The 16907-nt window shown below is 42.1% G+C and overlaps 1 protein-coding gene across 1 annotated transcript in view; it reads right to left on the minus strand.

Annotated features, from left to right (window-relative positions):
• The window catches only part of CSRNP1 (cysteine and serine rich nuclear protein 1), a 30457-nt gene extending 29504 nt beyond the window's left edge, over positions 1-953 (minus strand). The window contains exon 1 of the mRNA XM_034401635.3: positions 904-953. The gene's annotated coding sequence lies outside the window, so the exon portion shown is untranslated. The remainder of the gene's footprint in view (positions 1-903) is intronic.
• Positions 954-16907: the final 15954 nt, after the last annotated feature.

Here is a 16907-nt window from a genome sequence, read left to right on the forward strand (position 1 = left end):
AATGTAAGCAGCCTCTACTTTTAAGCCTGCATTTAGGATTTAATGTATAAAATCAGTCAATCATGGCTTATGAAACAAATTAGGGTTTAGCTCTGCACATCTGTTCCTTTAGCTGCAATATTTTAGCACATATGGAAGGTTTCAAAGATCAATGGTAAGCTGGTTTTACACATAGTTAAGCTATCATTTGTGGCCAGGAAAGGCTGAATCTGGGTAAAAGGAAAACTGCAATTCTGGGCTTAGTTTCCCCATGGAAATCTCCCTGCTTCCAGAGGTTTATTCTGTTAAACATGGACAGGACAGCCCTTTTAAAATAAACACAAGGACAAAACAGTGATGAAATCCAATTTTTTTTTACTACTGGTTCTGTGAGCGTGGCTTGGTGGGCATGGTGTGGCTTGGTGGGCATGGCAGGGGAAGGATACTGCAAAATCCCCATTCCCTCCCCACTCCTGGGGGAAGGATATGGCCGGTTCTCTGAACTGCTCAAAATTTCCGCTACCGGTTCTCCAGAACCTGTCAGAACCTGCTGGATTTCACCCCTGGGACAGACTGATTAGAGGCCACTAGCCAACATATGAAAGCCATTTCTATTTTCTCAAAATCAAGATGGAATTTGGATGGGCAGCTGCAAAATCAGATTTTGATGTCTTTAATTGTCGGATAAAAGTGGTTAAGGCACCAGGCTAGAGACCAGGATACTGTGAGTTCTTGTCCCACCTTAAGCATGAAAGCTGGCTGGGTGACTTTGGACCAATCCCTCTCTCTCATCCCAACCAACCTCACAGGGTTGTTATGGAGAAGATAGGAGGAGGAAAATATTACGTATATTCACCAGTTTGAGTTATTTGTAAAAATGAAGGTGGGATACAAACCAATAAAGTAAATAAATTTTAACTGTACCTTGTCTGAATATCTCTTCAAGAGACGATGCAGAGGACTAGTCTGATCACTAAAAAGTATGGAGAGAGATTTTTAGTATATATCGTTAATTATCATGGTTTCTAGGGAGAAAGGAAAAAATTCTGCGCTTTCCTAGGACTGGGGTTTTCAAACTTTTTCAGCCTGCAGAACCTGCTGGTTAAGACAATTTCCCAGAAGCTCTGATCAAGAAACAAAGTTCTAATCACAGGAAACTGGTTGTATTTGAGAATCCCCCCCCCAACTTCAACATTAGGCTTTCATTCCCCCCCCCCCAACATTAGGAAATCCATCAAGTTCTTGCAGACCTCCAGGCTTAAGTTTTTTTGAAACAGACATTTAGGAGGTGACAGAATGACATTTTCCAGTTTTTCCCTTGTAAAACATCAGCTGAGTTCATGCAAACCCTTCAGCTTAAATGCATTAATTCTGCAATGCCAGCTGGCTTGCTTGATTACTCATCATACAGGTACTGTAGTCCTCAACTTACGACTGCAATTGAGTAAATTTTGATGGTCATAAACTAGGACATCATGCAATGAGCTAATTTCACCACCTTTTTTTGTAGAGGTCATTAAGCAAACTCAAGCATCCACCATGGTCATTAAACAAACCCAATAATCACTAGGGACACATTTTGCTGGAAACAGGAAGTAAATTCCCCCCCCCCCAAAGCATAAATTGCTGCAGGACATTGCAAATGGCCATAAATGCAGGACAGTTGCCCAGCTGCCAAATGCTGTTATATGAAAGGGAGGGGGGCAGAATTATGGAACTGGGTCTTAAGTGGGGGAGGGCTCCGCTGGAATTCTGAATGATTGCTGAGTGACCAATTGTAAGTTGAGCATTACCTGTGCTAAAAATCAGGAGTGTGATAAACACATTTTATTAAAAGGCATTTTAATGCTACTATTAAGGTAGACAGGCCATTTACAGAAAATTACCTGCTTACCTGCTTACCTGTTGTATGAATGCAGGCAACTGGGTTCCTTAACGAAGCATAGATCAATCAATCAAGAGTGAATGTGTGTAATTACATACAGGCAGCTATTAAACCACCCTGTTTCCGTGCAATGGGGACTTATAAGCAAGAGCTTATGGTTCAAGATACAATATTGCCTGCAAGGAGATTTTCTGATGGGGTTTTCGGGTGGCAGGCAGAATTTCAACAGATGTAGAAGTCAACAGAGTGAAGACTCAACAGCAGCAAAAATCAACTTACATCATCTTTGGTAGCCAAGGAACCAACACAGTAATGGTCTCTTAAAGGAATAACCAAGATAATTCATTTTTCATTTTTACTTCTCAAATTTTTAGAATAAATCCCAAGTTGGTTATAGTAATAGCATTGAGACTCATATACTACTTCATAGTGTTTTTACAGCACTCTAAGCTGTTTACACATGGGATGCCGGGGCTCAGTGGCTAAGATGCTGAGCTTGTTGATCGAAAGGTCGCCAGTTCAGCGGTTCGAATCCCTAGTGCCGCGTAACGGGTTGAGCTCCCATTACTTGTCCCAGCTTCTGCCAACCCAGCAGTTCGAAAGCATGTAAAAAATGCATGTAGAAAAACAGGGACCACCTTTGGTGGGAAGGTAACAGTGTTCCGTGCGCCTTTGGTGTTGAGTCATGCCGGCCACATGACCACAGAGACGACTTCAGACAGTGCTGGCTCTTTGGCTTTGAAATGGGGATGAGCACTGCCCCCTAGAGTCGGGAACGACTAGCACACATGTGCGAGGGGAACCGTTACCCTTACCTTTAAGCAGTTTACAGAATCGGCATACTGCGCTAAAATAATTTGGTTAGTTCTCCAGTGGCTCCAATTGGCTGAGTTTGCAAAGCTTGAGAGTCTGTCATGCATGGGTTAAACACAAGGGCTGAGTCCACAGCTAAACCATGGTTTGGTTTAGTCATGCTTTGTGTCGCAAGCCACAGTGGCCATGCTAGAGCCAAACACCCCACACCAATAGGCCAAATCTGACCCTATCAAAGGCAACTTTCAGGACCTGCGGCAGTGGCAACACACTCAACCCCCAGGGTTTGTATGCAAGAAAGCTCCACAACCACCAGCTGTGTTAAACTCTCATCCACAATGCAAATCTTTAACCTTTAATATAAGGCGGATGCCAAAAATGTAAGCCTTCCTGGAATGGCTGCACTTCAAATTTCTACTTTCCCTTCCTTGCACATCCCTTTTTTTTTTAAATTTTATTTTAACCCTCTCCCCCTCCCTTTGAAAGTGCCCTCCCCATTTTTCCTTTTTTTTTAAAAAAATTATTTTAACATTTTAACTAAACAAACAGAAAATGGTCTCCTCCCTCCCTTTGCTTCCAGGCAGCCGACTAGATTAAATTGTGGCTAGTTTGTGCCTCAAAGTCCGGGCGAGCCTGAAAAACGCCACTACAAGAGTGTCCCACTTGGCGCTTCATTTCTCTGGCTTTCGGACTAATTGAAGCTTTGAATTAATCCACTTGTGCGGCATTTGCAGAGTACAACGCAAAACGCAACTTTTTTCCTTGGCTGGATTTTTCAAACACGCCGAGTCCTAAAAAACCGGGTTAACATCGTCCCCTTGGCTAGTCCAAACCACCCATCCATTTTTACAGCTTCTCTCTCTGGATGCCGCGACTGACCAAACCCCCAAACCACAGTTAACGAATCCCAATTCAAATGAACCTACCGTAATGAATCCGGAGTCAGACGACTTCTTCTCTCCAGCGCATTGGGTCTTCAGAAACCCAAACATCCGAGGGGGCTGTCCAGGGTTTTAAAGCCACCGGGCGGGGAAGGGAGGGGCGGGGAGGGGCAAACACCTCGCAGACCTGTTAGCTTCTCGCCCCCGCCCATGCGCTCTTCCTGCGCCGGCTTTGACGGAGCGCGCTTGCTTCCCCGGGACTCTGCAGGAATTGGGGCGCCTGCTCAGCGGGTCGTGCGACGGTCGGCTGGCCAACTTCCAGGCATCCATGATTCCTGCCCCCTTACTCCCCCCACCCCCAAACCTTGGATTATCTGGGAATGGTTTATCGGGAGAGCGCAGCAAACCCGCGCCAATCGTGCTACCCGACCATTTCCTTTGCGCGGTAAATTCCAAAAATAGATTTGGTCCGAGCGCAGTTTAGCCAGGGATTGGAGCTGGCATGGAGGAGGGTTTCGACCCACACCGTGACTGAGGCCGTTGGCAATTGTAGTCCAATTGGGCGTGGGGAGAAGAAACTGGTGGTTAAGTAACCACCTTCGTGATGCGCTTATCGCTGCGGGGACAAACGCGCGTGGGAGCGCATCCCGATTCACACACCCGGGGAAAGGTGTGTGATGCTTGGTTTCTAGGGATCCCCACTGGATCTCCCTCCTCCACTCATTCCTGCAAAAGAGGAATAAGGAGAAGGGGTGCGCTTGCACAAGACGCTGACCCACAACGTAGAGGAGCTAGTTTTAATTGACCACGTTGGGGAAAATCTATTTATTTATTTATTGGTTCGATTTATATGCCGCCCTTCTCCGGAGACTCAGGGTGGCTTACAATGCATTAAGCAATAGCCTTCATCCTTTTGTATATACCTGCTTAGTAGGGCTTTCGGGCTCCCCTAAGCGGTGTTCTTTTTTATACAAAGTCAGCTTATTGCCCCCACAATCCGGGTCCTCATTTTACCTACCTCGGAAGGATGGAAGGCTGAGTCAACCTTGAGCCTGGGGAGATTCGAACTTGCAGTAATTGCAGGCAGCTGGTGCTACTTAACAGCACTTTAGTCTGCTGCGCCACCAATCTAGCCAACTTGCTGGCAAGGGAGCCAGCAGGATACTGGATTCACTGAGCAAGCTTTGGCTCAGTGGCTAAACCAGAAATTCAAGACAGATCTCATTTCTCAGGATCTTCCCCCCCACCTTTAAACAGCTTCTTCTTGTGGGGGAGGGTCTCATTACAGCCACTGCTTTTTAAGACCCTCTGTGCACACCTTTGGGCTCTGGGATTAAGCATTCAGAACCAATTACAGGCAATCCTTGATTTACGAGCATAATTGAGCCCAAAATTTCTTACGCTAAGCAAGGCAGTTGTTAAGAGAGTTTTGTCCCATTTTATGACCTTACTTGCCACAGTTGTTAAGTGAATCACGGCAGTTGTGATTGCTAACAAGGTTGTTAAATGAATCTGGGTTCCCCATTAGCTTTGCTTGTTAGAAAGTCACAAAAGTAGATCATGGGATTATGGCTCAGCAGACTGAAAGCACTGTAATGTAAGAGCAGCTGTCTGCAATTACTGTAAGTTCGAATCTCACCAGGCTCAAGGTTGACTCAGCCTTCCATCCTTTCTAAGGTAGGTAAATTGAGGACCCAGTTTGTGGGGGCAATAAGCTGACCTTGTATAAATATATGAAAAGTATGAAGGCTATTGCTTAATGCATTGTAAGCCGCCCTGAGTCTCTGGAGAAGGGCGGCATATAAATCAAATTAAATTCCAAAATTCCACCCATCCACCTGCATTTAAGGAATTGCTATCTCTGTACTGCTTCATTGGTCCAATGCTTAGATTTTTTGGCAAAAACACAGACTAAAGTTCAAATTCCTATTCAGCCCCATAGCTTTTAAGACTGGAATTAGAAGTACGTATGTAGTCCTTGACTTATGACCACAATTGAGCCCAAAATTTCTGTTGCTAAGGGAGAAATTTGTTAAGTGAATTTCCCCCCCCCCATTTTATGACCTTTTTTTGCCACAGTGAATTGCTGCAGTTAATAAGTTAGTAACTCAGTTGTTAAGTGAACCTGGCTTCCTCATTGACTTTGCTTGTCAGAAGGTCGTAAACGGGGATCACATGGCCCCAGGGACATTGCAAACGTCGTAAATATGAACCAGTTGTCAAGCATCTGAATTTTGATCACATCAGCATGGGGATGCTACAAAGGTTGCAAGCGTGAAAAAAGGTCCTAAGTCACTTTTTTCAGTGCTGCTGTAAATTTGAGCAGTCACTCAATGAACTGTTGTAAGTCAAGAACTAGTTGTAGAAATCACAAGCAGGCCATGGCTACTTCACACAGTGCACCAGGGGTGGGTTCTAAATTTTTTTACTACCGGTTCTGTGGGCGTGGCTTATTTTGTGGGCACGGCTTGGTGAGGTGCACCACATGACCATGAGGATGCGGTCGTAAGCATGAAAAACTCACTTTTTTCAGTGCCACTGTAACTTCGAATGGTCACTAAATGAACTGTTGTAAGTCGAGAACTATCAGTACTTCCGAGTAGACCTGTACCATGTTTTTTACTGAAAAGTTCTGGTCCATCACAGCTTAACTCACTTCACGCGGTTGTTGTGATCCACCAAGGAGCTTTTTGGAAGGTAGAACCAGTGTGGGATTCAGCCGGTTCGCACCACTTCGGGAGAACCGGTTGTTAACTTTCTGAGTAGTTTGGCAAACTGGTTGTTGGAAGAAATCATTAGGGCAGAGAACCGGTTGTTAAATTACTTGAACCCCACCACTGGCTAGAACTGTGGATATGATCAAAATTGGATATCTTTTTAGAATCTGAATTTAATTGTAAGAGTTAAATAGTAAAAATGCAACACCATGCTTGCAAGTTTTGGCTTTTTTAGTAATTCTGGAAGCTCCAGGATGGGGTCATATATTATATAATGCTTCAATTATTGATGGTTCATTTATTTTATTCTGTCTTGCTATTTTGTTCATTTTATTATATTGGAGAAACTGTTGTTAGCTGCTCAGGGATATGCATATAAGATAGAGGCCATCTAAATCTCCTACATAAATTAAGAAATATCTAAATGTGGGGCCTACTCAGTTAAAGGATCTAATTGCTGCCTCTGTAGTTTTTAACCATGAGCAATGCAATACCCGGTTTGGGTGCCATGTATGTAGTTTTTTAGCCATTCTGTTAGGACATGACATGTATGTATGTAGGTGTGTGGGGTATAATATCCTCCCCTCAGTGTGACTGCAGGATCCTATATCAAACAGTAGATCACATTGTGACTGGCTATAAGCTGAGGACATATACTGGTACTTTATATTTGATATTTTTAATATAAGCGATGCTACACTTCAATGGTTAGATGGCCTAGACATTGGTATTTGAGCATAGGTATTTTTTCAACATTTATATTTTATTGAGTTCTAGTAATCTAGATGAAATGTTAACATACATTGCTAGTCCATTGTAGGATAAGCCATACGCTAAAAAAATAAATTCCCCAGAGTATACCATTGTGAAGGTAGTCTACACTTCATACCCTGACTTTCATTCTATGGTGCCATATTACAATGATTTAATCATGGGTTTACCTTAATTTAATATTTTATCTTGTATATTGTGCTGTCCACATACTTCAGATAAACGTATTTGCTTATTTAAACCTATAACAGAGTTGGAAGGGACCTTGGAGGTCTTCTAGTCCAACCCCCTACTCAGGCAGGAAATCCTGTACCATTTCACACAAACGGTTGTCCAATCTCTTCTTAAAAACTTCCAGTGTAATTTGGGGGAATGGGAATCATATGCAGGAACCCACAAAGGGGCATGATTTCCAACCTGCAAGTAACAGTAGTGGTTGTGGGGTATTAGTTGTTGTTTAGAAAGAAACAACTTCCTAAACTAACACAACCATCAAATACGCCACAACCACTATCAAATTCTGCTGTTACCCACAACTAGGGTCTCCTCTCAAAGTGCTACCCAAGGTTGATGTTTCAAGAACTTTGCAAACAAGGGAGGGGGTGGGGACTTCAATCAAAATAGAGCTGGAAGGGACTCTTGAGGTCTTCTAGTCCAACCCCCTGCTTAGGCAGGAAACCCTACACCACTTCAGACAAATGGTTATCCAACCTCTTCTTAAAAACTTCCAGTGTTGGAGCATTTACAATTTCTAGAGGCAAGTCGTTCCACTGGTTAATTATTCTCACTGTCAGGAAGTTTCTCCTTAGTTCTAGATTGCTTCTCTCCTTGATTAGTTTCCATCCGTTGCTTCTTGTCCTGCCTTCGGGTGCTTTGGAGAATAGGTTGACAGTGACACCTCCTCCCTTCTTTGTGGCAGGCATATTTGTGGGTGCATGTATGTGTTTTATTAGTGTCGTATATCAGTGATTGCATGATCTCTGTAGATGCTAAATAAATAAAATATAAGTTAGAGGAGTTTTTCTCTCCCAATTTCAGTGGAAAATATCCCATAGCTAGCTGGCTGATTTGGACTCCAGCTGAGTGCATTATGAATCTCTGTCTCTTTTAACCCCAGGCAGAAAGTGTGGTGCAAGATCTATGCATTTACAAAGCTAACGAACATGCCCAACGTGTTTTCGTGATATTTACTTAAGATAAGAGACAGCAAAAAGATAGGCCTCCTTCATCTGCATCAAATGATCTGATCGTCCACACCGAGATTTTGGAGAGGCACCGTGGCTGCTGGGTAGGTATACAAATAGCCTACCATTTGCAACCTTTCAAATTAGTAATTTCTGGGGGGGGGGGGGTAGGAAGACTTACGACTGGTCCTTGTACTTACAGCCATTGCAGTATCCCCACGGTCACATGATCAAAATGTGGGCATCCCAGAGTCATGTGATTACCGTGTGCGACCTTCCCAGTCAGTTTCTTTCTTTCTTTTTTTTATTGAAAAAGTTTTTCAAATACAGTCAGTTTCCAACAAGCAAAGTCAGTGGGAAAAGCTGGATTCAATTAACAACCATGTGTTTTCATAAATTGGGGACAGCCTACTTAAATTTCATCGTCCTTCAATAAATTCAATATGTAGTTAACTTTGAGCTCAAGTCTCTGTATAACCTACCAGAGGTGGGTTTCAGCAGGTTCTGACCAGTTCTGGAGAACCGGTAGCGGAAATTTTGGGCAGTTCGGAGAACCGGTAGTAAAAATTCTGACTGGCTCCACCCCCATCTATTCTCTGCCTCCCGAGTCCCAGCTGATCAGAAGGAAATAGGGGTTTTGCAGTATCCTTCCCCTGGAGTGGGGTGGGAATGGAGATTTTACAGTAACCTTCCCCTCCAACGCCTACCAAGCCAGAGTCTTTCAATACTTGAAGGACTGCCCTAAAGAAGAGGGTTTCAATTTATTCTCCAAAGCACCTGAAGGCAGGACAAAAAGCAATGGATGGAAACTAAACAAGGAGAGAAGCATCCTGGAACTAAGGAGAAATTTCCTGACAAGGAGAACAATTAATCAGTGGAATGGCTTCCCTCAAAAGTTGTGGGTAATCCAACATTGGAGATAGTTAAGAAGAGAATGGACAGCCACCTGTCTGAAATGGTATAGGCTTTCCTGCTTGAGCAGAGGGTTAGACTATAAGACCTCCAAGGTTCTTACCAACTCTGTTATTCTGTTATATGCAATTTAATCCTTGGCTCAAGTAAGTCGAGCCCACCTTGCTGCAGACAATTAGCTTTGGAAATGAAAATACCTGCCCTCCTTATAAGGTGGGCGTAAATAAAAGCCGATTTACAGGGTAAATTTTGCATTGGGAAGGTTATCTGCACAGGTAACAAGATGCTACCTAATTCTCAAATTTGCAGTGACTCACCATTTGCCCTTAATTAAATTTACAGTACTTTAATTAAATCAACAGATAATCTTCTGCTACTTTAAAGGTTTGAAGGCATTACATCATAAACTGAACTTCCAAAGTTTTTGAATGATGAAGAATGTGAATAGTTTGAAGGGGGGAGGGGAACAGAATTCCATGTCCCATTTGGATGGATTATTAGAAATGCATTTCCTTCCTTCCTTCCTTCCTTCCTTCCTTCCTTCCTTCCTTCCTTCCTTCCTTCCTTCCTTCCTTCCTTCCTTCCTTCCTTCCTTCTTGAAATAAGAATGATTGCAGCAGCTGAACAACACAGTTTCATCACCTGGCACGTGAACAGTAATCACACTTAGATTTTCAAAGTTGTGGGAGAGAGGACAAACTAAGCACCAGCCCTTGTAAAAGGGGCTGCATCCTGGCTTGATTACTGCAACATGTTGTACAGAGGGCTGCCTTGAAAACTGAAAGTCTTCAGAAATTGATGCAAATCTTATAGCTTGGCTGAGAACTGACACAAGGCACTACAATGGTATTTCTCAACCTTAGCACCTTTAAGACAGGTGGACTTCGATTCCCAGAATTCCCCAGCCAGCATGCTGGGGAATTCTGGGGGTTGAAGTCCACTTATCTTAAAAGTACTAAGGTTGAGAATTGCTGAACTAAGATCCTGAAAAGCATGCAAATGGACAATTTGAACTGATGTTCTGAACAAAACTTAAACAGTTAGCATTAATCTTTAGAGTCCTCAGTGGCTTAGTACCTGATTTTGTAAAAGATCGCTTATCTTGTTATAAATCTTTTGCACGCACTGTGTGGGAAATAGAGGCCTCAATTTCGCTTTCAGCTGTCATTTCTCAAGGATGTTGGATGACAAATAAGGAGGCCCTTTTCCTGCATTGCACGCAACCTAGAATATGCATTTCTCCTGGGGGTGGAGAGCCAAAGTTGCCTGCAGAGCACAGTCAAAAAAGTCAAGATGGCAACTGTGCCTATAATCTATAGGTCCACTTGTTTTTATTTGCAATAGACATTAAAAACAAGGGGAACTTCAATTACAGGTAGTCCTCAACTTACAACAGTTCATTTAGTGATCATTCAAAGTTACAATAAAAAAATGACCATTTTTCACAGTTAACAACTTCAGATGCTTGGCAACTGGCTCGTATTTATGACGGTTGCAGTGTTCTGGAGTTACGTGACCTCTTTTTCCAACCTTCTGCTAAGCAAAGTTGATGGGCAAACCAGATTCATTTAACAACCATGTTACTAACTTAACAACTGCAGTGATTCACTTAACAACAGTGGCAAGAAAGGTCGTAAAATGGAGCAAAAACTTAACAAATGTCTTACTAACAGAAATTTTGGACTCAGTTGTGATCATAATTCGAGGACTACTTGTACAGGCAAAGCCAACATCCTGTCTGTTTTCAAATTTGCGACCAAAATGAAGGGTTTTTTTTTTTTTTGCTAAGTTCTTTTGCTAAGAATCTGAGCTGCTAATTAGCTTCATTTTTCATTGGGTTGGTTCAGTGGTGAAATCCAAATTTTTTTACTACTAGTTCTGTGGGCGTGGCTTGGTGGGCATGGTGTGGCTTGGTGGGCGTGGCAGGGGAAGGATACTGCAAAATCTCCATTCCCACCCCACTCCAGGGGAAGGATATTGCAAAATCCCCATTCCCACCCCACTTTGGGGCCAGCCAGAGGTGGTGTTTGCCGTTTTTTCCGAACTACTCAAAATTTCCACTACCGGTTCTCCAGAACCTGTCAGAACCTGCTGGATTTCACCCCTGAGTTGGTTCTTTGCTTTTTGGAAAAAAATAATAATCTATATAGATAGTTCTAGCCTTGCGATTATTTTTTTAGGGACTTTTAGTGAAATTGCAACAGCATTGAAAAAAGTGGCTTACAGTGGACCTTTGCACTTACAACTACCCGTATTGCAGCATTCTGACAGTCACATGATCAAACTTTGGGAAGTCAGCAACCAGCTCGTATTCACAAGGGTTACAAAGTCCCAAAATCAAGTGATTGCCATTTGCAACTTTCCTACCTGGCTTCTGACAAGCAACGTCAATGGGCAGCCCAGATTTGATTAACGACCATATGATTCACTTAACAACTGCAGTGTTCCACTTAACAACCATGACCAAAATGGTCGTGAAATAGGGTGCAACTCGCTTAACAATCCCCTTGCTTAGCAACAGAAATTCTGGTTCCAAATGTCATAAATTGAGGACTTCCTATAATTGACTTACAGATAATCTTCAACTTTTGACTGCAATTGAGCCCAACATTTATGTTGCTAGGTGAGAAATTTGTTAAGTGAGTTTTGCCCTATTTTCTTGTCGCATTTGTGAAATGAATCACTGCCCTTGTTAAATTAATAACATGGTTGTTAAGTGGATCTAGCTTCCTCCTGGACTTTGCTTGTCAGACGGTCGCAAAAGGGAATCATGTGACACTGAAACCATCATAAATGTGAGTCTGTTGCCAAACATCTGGATTTTGATCACATGACCATGGGGATGTTGCAACAGTCAAGTATGGAAAAATGATCATAAATCACTTTTTTCAGTGCCGTTATAACTTTGAACAGTCACTAAGTGGTTGTAAGTTGAGGACTACCTGTATAATGGAGAAGTCGACGGAGAAGGAAGGCAGGACTACTGAAATTTTATTGTGCCTCAACCCAGATTCTTTTGCATGTTTTTTTCTTTAAATTTTCTTCACAATTTCATCCAGAATTTTTTTTTTTATGGGTAGCTAAGCAGCCAGTTAGAATGGATGAATGGATGAATCAATAGATGGATATAAAAATAAGCACAGATTTTTGGGGATTCCTGAAATGCTGGCATGGGAGATCTTTTCAGGAATCTCTTGAGAAGAAAGATCCTGGAGCTTCCAAGAAAGAGATCAGGGGGTGATGGGGAGCCTCTTTTCCCATAAATAAATCTTAGCGCAAGGCAGAAGCTTTCGTGAATTTTCTCTTATCAGAGGCACATAGTGGATAGCTGTCATTTTTGCATACTTTTCCTGTGATGGGAGAAAGCTGCAGCTCCTGATTTATTTGCCATTCGAGAAGCTTAACAGGATTCTTATCCTACAATGTAGGTTTCATGAAGACAGAAGATCTCTCTTCTCTTAGATCAACCTTGAGAAAATGGAAATTTTTGGCCCTGGTTTCTTCTTTGCAAAAACAATCCCCACATTGGCAATTAAGTTGCCGGTAAAAAACAACAACATGGAAGTGCTATTCCTTATTTTGCACTTTCTCCTAAGATATGCTTAAAGTCGTACGAATTGCCAGACTATTTGTCAGAAAATATTTCTTGTAAAAAAAGAAAGAAAACACCTTAACATTACAGGTCTTCAGTGTCCAATACAAGAGAATCCCAGCAGGAAGGAATTGGCAGGTGCCTGTTTGAATTAAAACTAACATGAAAAAACTGTAATGGCACAGGATTTTTTTTTTTTTGAAAACTCAAAGCGGTGTAATTGGAATTTGTTCCTCCTCTGCTCTGTTAAATAGAGTTTATCCCTCCCATTAAAAAAGAAATGCAACCCAGGATGGGAGGGAGGGAAGTTCAGCACAGGCAATGTAGCATTTCCCCACTCTTTGGATCCAGTTACTAGAAAGTAAACCACATAGTAATCACCAGATATTTTGCATTTCAGTTCTCATTGGTCTCAAGCAGTTTTACCAGGCAGGTTTATGGGAGTTATAAGAGTCACCTTGTGGCAAGATGGATGATAAACAAATCTTAGAAGAGATAAATAGATAGATAGATAGATAGATAGATAGATAGATAGATAGATAGATAGATAGATAGAGATACAGAGATAGAGAGATACAGAGATACAGAGATACAGAGATACAGAAGATAGATAGACAGAGATACAGATAGATAGATAGAGATACAATAGACAGACAGAGATAGATAATAGATTATATCTATATATCTCTATCTATCTATCTATCTATCTATCTATCTATCTATCTATCTATCTATCTATTCGTAGATTTTCACAGGTAGACGTATACAAGTTTTGGTATATTCGGGTCTTTTCCTCGCACAAGCACGAAGCCGAAGACACCAGCCTGAAGATGACGAGTGGGACCTCGCCGAAACGTCACCAAGATACTCTCAATTTTACACGGGAAAAGACCCGAATACACCAAAACTTGCATACATACATATGTATGTGTGTATGTATATATGTATGTGTGTGTGTATATATTTGTTTATGTAAGTTTTCACAGGTATATATGTGTGTACAGTTAATATCTCGGGTTTCTTCCCATGTAATTGTAAACATATCCTTAAAAGGGTAGTAGCGACGTTTCGATGAAATCACATTCGTCATCTTCTGGCTGGAGTTCTCGGTTTGGTGCTAAGTTGCCCATAAGCACCAAACCGAGAACTCCAGCCAGAAGATGACGAATGTGATTTCGTTGAAACGTCGCTACTACCCTTTTAAGGATATGTTTACAATTATACCGGAAGAAACCCGAGATATTAACTGTACACACACACACACACACACACACACACACACACACACACACACACATGCTTTCTTCTCTTATCGTAGGTTGGCTTATCGTATGGCTGCAACTTGAGAAACTTGGTTTACGTAGGAAAATACCTGGTTGAAGAATATATATATATATATTTATATATATATATAAAATCTACTTCTTTCCCCCCCCTCTCTTTCTCTCTCTCTCTCTCTAAATTATGTCATTATTTTTGCAATTCAGGAGTGCACAGCCAAAGATAGCACAGAGATGGAAGGATCCCTAGAGGCCATCTAGCCTAACCCGCTGCCCTATGTAGGAATCCAAATTGAAGCATCTCTCAGAACGGCTGTCTAGCCTTTGATAGGTGCACGTTCTCCAAGGCCATCATCTCTCTGGGCCATCGGTTGCCTGGTCCAAAGGTTATGTGATATCTTTGTTTCTCTTTCAGCATATGCAGCTCTCAAGAAAAACAAAAAAACTAAGTGCCTTTGTGTCTGTGTGTGTGTGTGTGTGTGTGTGTAGGGATGGTGATGGTAGTTGTCCCTGGAGACACATCTGGCAGAGGAAGCATCTGAGGGGTCTTTGGTGCTCTCTGAGCTTGCCTGTTTTCTTGCAGAATTTTCATTACCCTAACTAGGTAACTCGTCATCAGTGCTAAAGGAAGCATCTAAAATACGCAGTAATGTCATGGAATAATTAATTTGCATGCAAGACAGCTTGCATAAATTGGAGTTAAAACCCTGAAATTTCTGTGTATTATCTCTCACCCTCCTCTTTCTTGGGCTGCTGGTTTCCAAGATGGGAAACTTACCCTGTTCCCCCTAAAATAAGACCTCCCCTGATAATAAGGCCAATCGGGGTTTTTGAGTGCATGGCAATAAGGCCAAGCGCTTATTTCAGGGTTCAAAAAAATATATAAGACAGGGTCTTATTTTCAGGTCAGTTGGTATTGGATGGAGCAAGAAGAACAGGTGGGCAGGGAAATATGAGCATTTGCTCCCTCACATGAATCAATGGATGGATATAAAAATAAGCACAGATTTTTGGGGATTTCTGAAATGCTGGCATTGGAGATCTTTTTGGGAATCTCTTGAGAAGAAAGATCCTGGAGCTTCCAAGAAACAGGGAAATATGAGTATTTGCTCCCTCACATAACTCTCATGGGGGGTGGGGTCCAGTCTCAGTGAAGAATTTACATGCAGGGAGCATGTAAACTTCTGGTAGTGGTCAAAAAACAAGTTCTTGAACCAACAGAAATAAAAATTCGAAATTCCATTTCAAAAAGGAATGTTCTGATTGGTCTTTTTCTTTTTCTTAAGCTAATGACTCTTGGGTATCTTTTATTTCCTCCATTCTGCCCCCATTTTTATTCCTTGGCTTACAAACCTCTTTAATACAAAGGAAGAAGGGAAGAGTGAGAAGAAGCAATAGAAGCAAAGAAGGAGAGGAAGAGAGATGAAGGGAAGGGTCAGAGGGAGGAGAAAAAAGAAAAGGAAGGAAGGAAGAAATATAAAGAGAGGAGAGGAAGGAAGACAAAAAAGAAAGGAAGGAAGGAAGGAAAGGAAAAAAAGGAAGGGGGAAGGAAGGGAAAAGAAGGGAGGAAGCAAAAAAGAAAGGGAGGGAGGGAAAGAAAAAAGGAGGGATGGAGAAAGAAAGGAAGAAAAAAGAACAAGTGCTCTGGTCTTGACAGATATCAAGTAGCACAACCTCGTTTACACAATAGCTTATCACAAGATAAAAGCTTTGCTATGTCAGCCTTGGGGGAGGGGATAGAAAGCTGCAGTTGTGGATGCAAATGCAAAGTAGTTTGAGGGAATGGGAATCATTTGCAGGAACCCACAAAGGGGTGTGATTTCCAACCTGCAAGTAACAGTAGTGGTTGTAGAGTATTAGTTGTTGGTTTAGAAAGAAACAACTTCCTAAACTAACAGCTAATACGCCACAACCACTATCAAATTCTGCTGTTACCCACAGCCAGGGTCTCCTCTCCTCTCAAAGTGCTACCCAAGGTTGATGTTTCAAGAACTTTGCAAACAAGGGAGGGGGTGGGGATTTCAATCAGAATAGAGCTGGAAGGGACTCTTGAGGTCTTCTAGTCCAACCCCCTGCTCAAGCTTGAGGCCCTGTACCATTTCAGGCAAATGGCTGTCCAATCTCTTCTTAAAAGCCTCCAGTGATGGAGCGCTCACAATTTCTGGAGGCGACTTCTGTTCCACCAGTTAGTTGTCCCCACTGTTAGGAAGTTTCTCCTTAATTCCAGGTTGCTTCTCGCTTTGATTTAGTTTCCACCTGTTACTTCTTGTCCTGCCTTCAGATGCTTTGGGAAATAAGTTGACCCCTTCTTCTTTATTTTCTTTACTTTTGCAGGGAAAACAACTGGTAAGAAAACTGCTAAAGGTTGGTGGCAAATATGATCGATGTTTTGAGGTTGTAAATTCTCAAAAAAATGGTAAAATTTAGTTATTTAAAAGATGTGGGGGAAGGAAGGAAAAAGGATGTAATGTAGACCTGAACATTTTATGGTCCCTGAGCAATGCCTGTCCCCTTTAACTATCCCTTTCCGGTCTGGGTGAGATCAAGTGGAAATTAGAAATCAAATTTAAACAAGTGTATATGGTGCACACAATACAACTGTATTGATATTATTTTGAAACGGCTGCTTCTCCCCCACAATTTATGTATGTGTGTGTGTGGTTGGCTTTTCGTTCAGCCCTCCATAGTTTCTCACATGGCCCCTTGGGAAAATTAATTGCCCACCCCTGATCTAACAATATCTGCAGTTGTTTGTTTCTTAAAATAATTCTCTGCTGATGCCACTTAGCAAGTCTAACTTTCTACACATCACCTTCCCCCAGGGGTGAAATGCTCCCGGTTCGGACCGGATCACCTGATCCGGTAGCAATGGCAGCGGGTGGTTCGGAGAACC

The sequence above is a fragment of the Pantherophis guttatus genome, chromosome 4, assembly GCF_059756535.1.
Source record: "Pantherophis guttatus breed Tessera chromosome 4, ASM5975653v1, whole genome shotgun sequence".
Taxonomy (NCBI): domain Eukaryota; kingdom Metazoa; phylum Chordata; class Lepidosauria; order Squamata; family Colubridae; genus Pantherophis; species Pantherophis guttatus.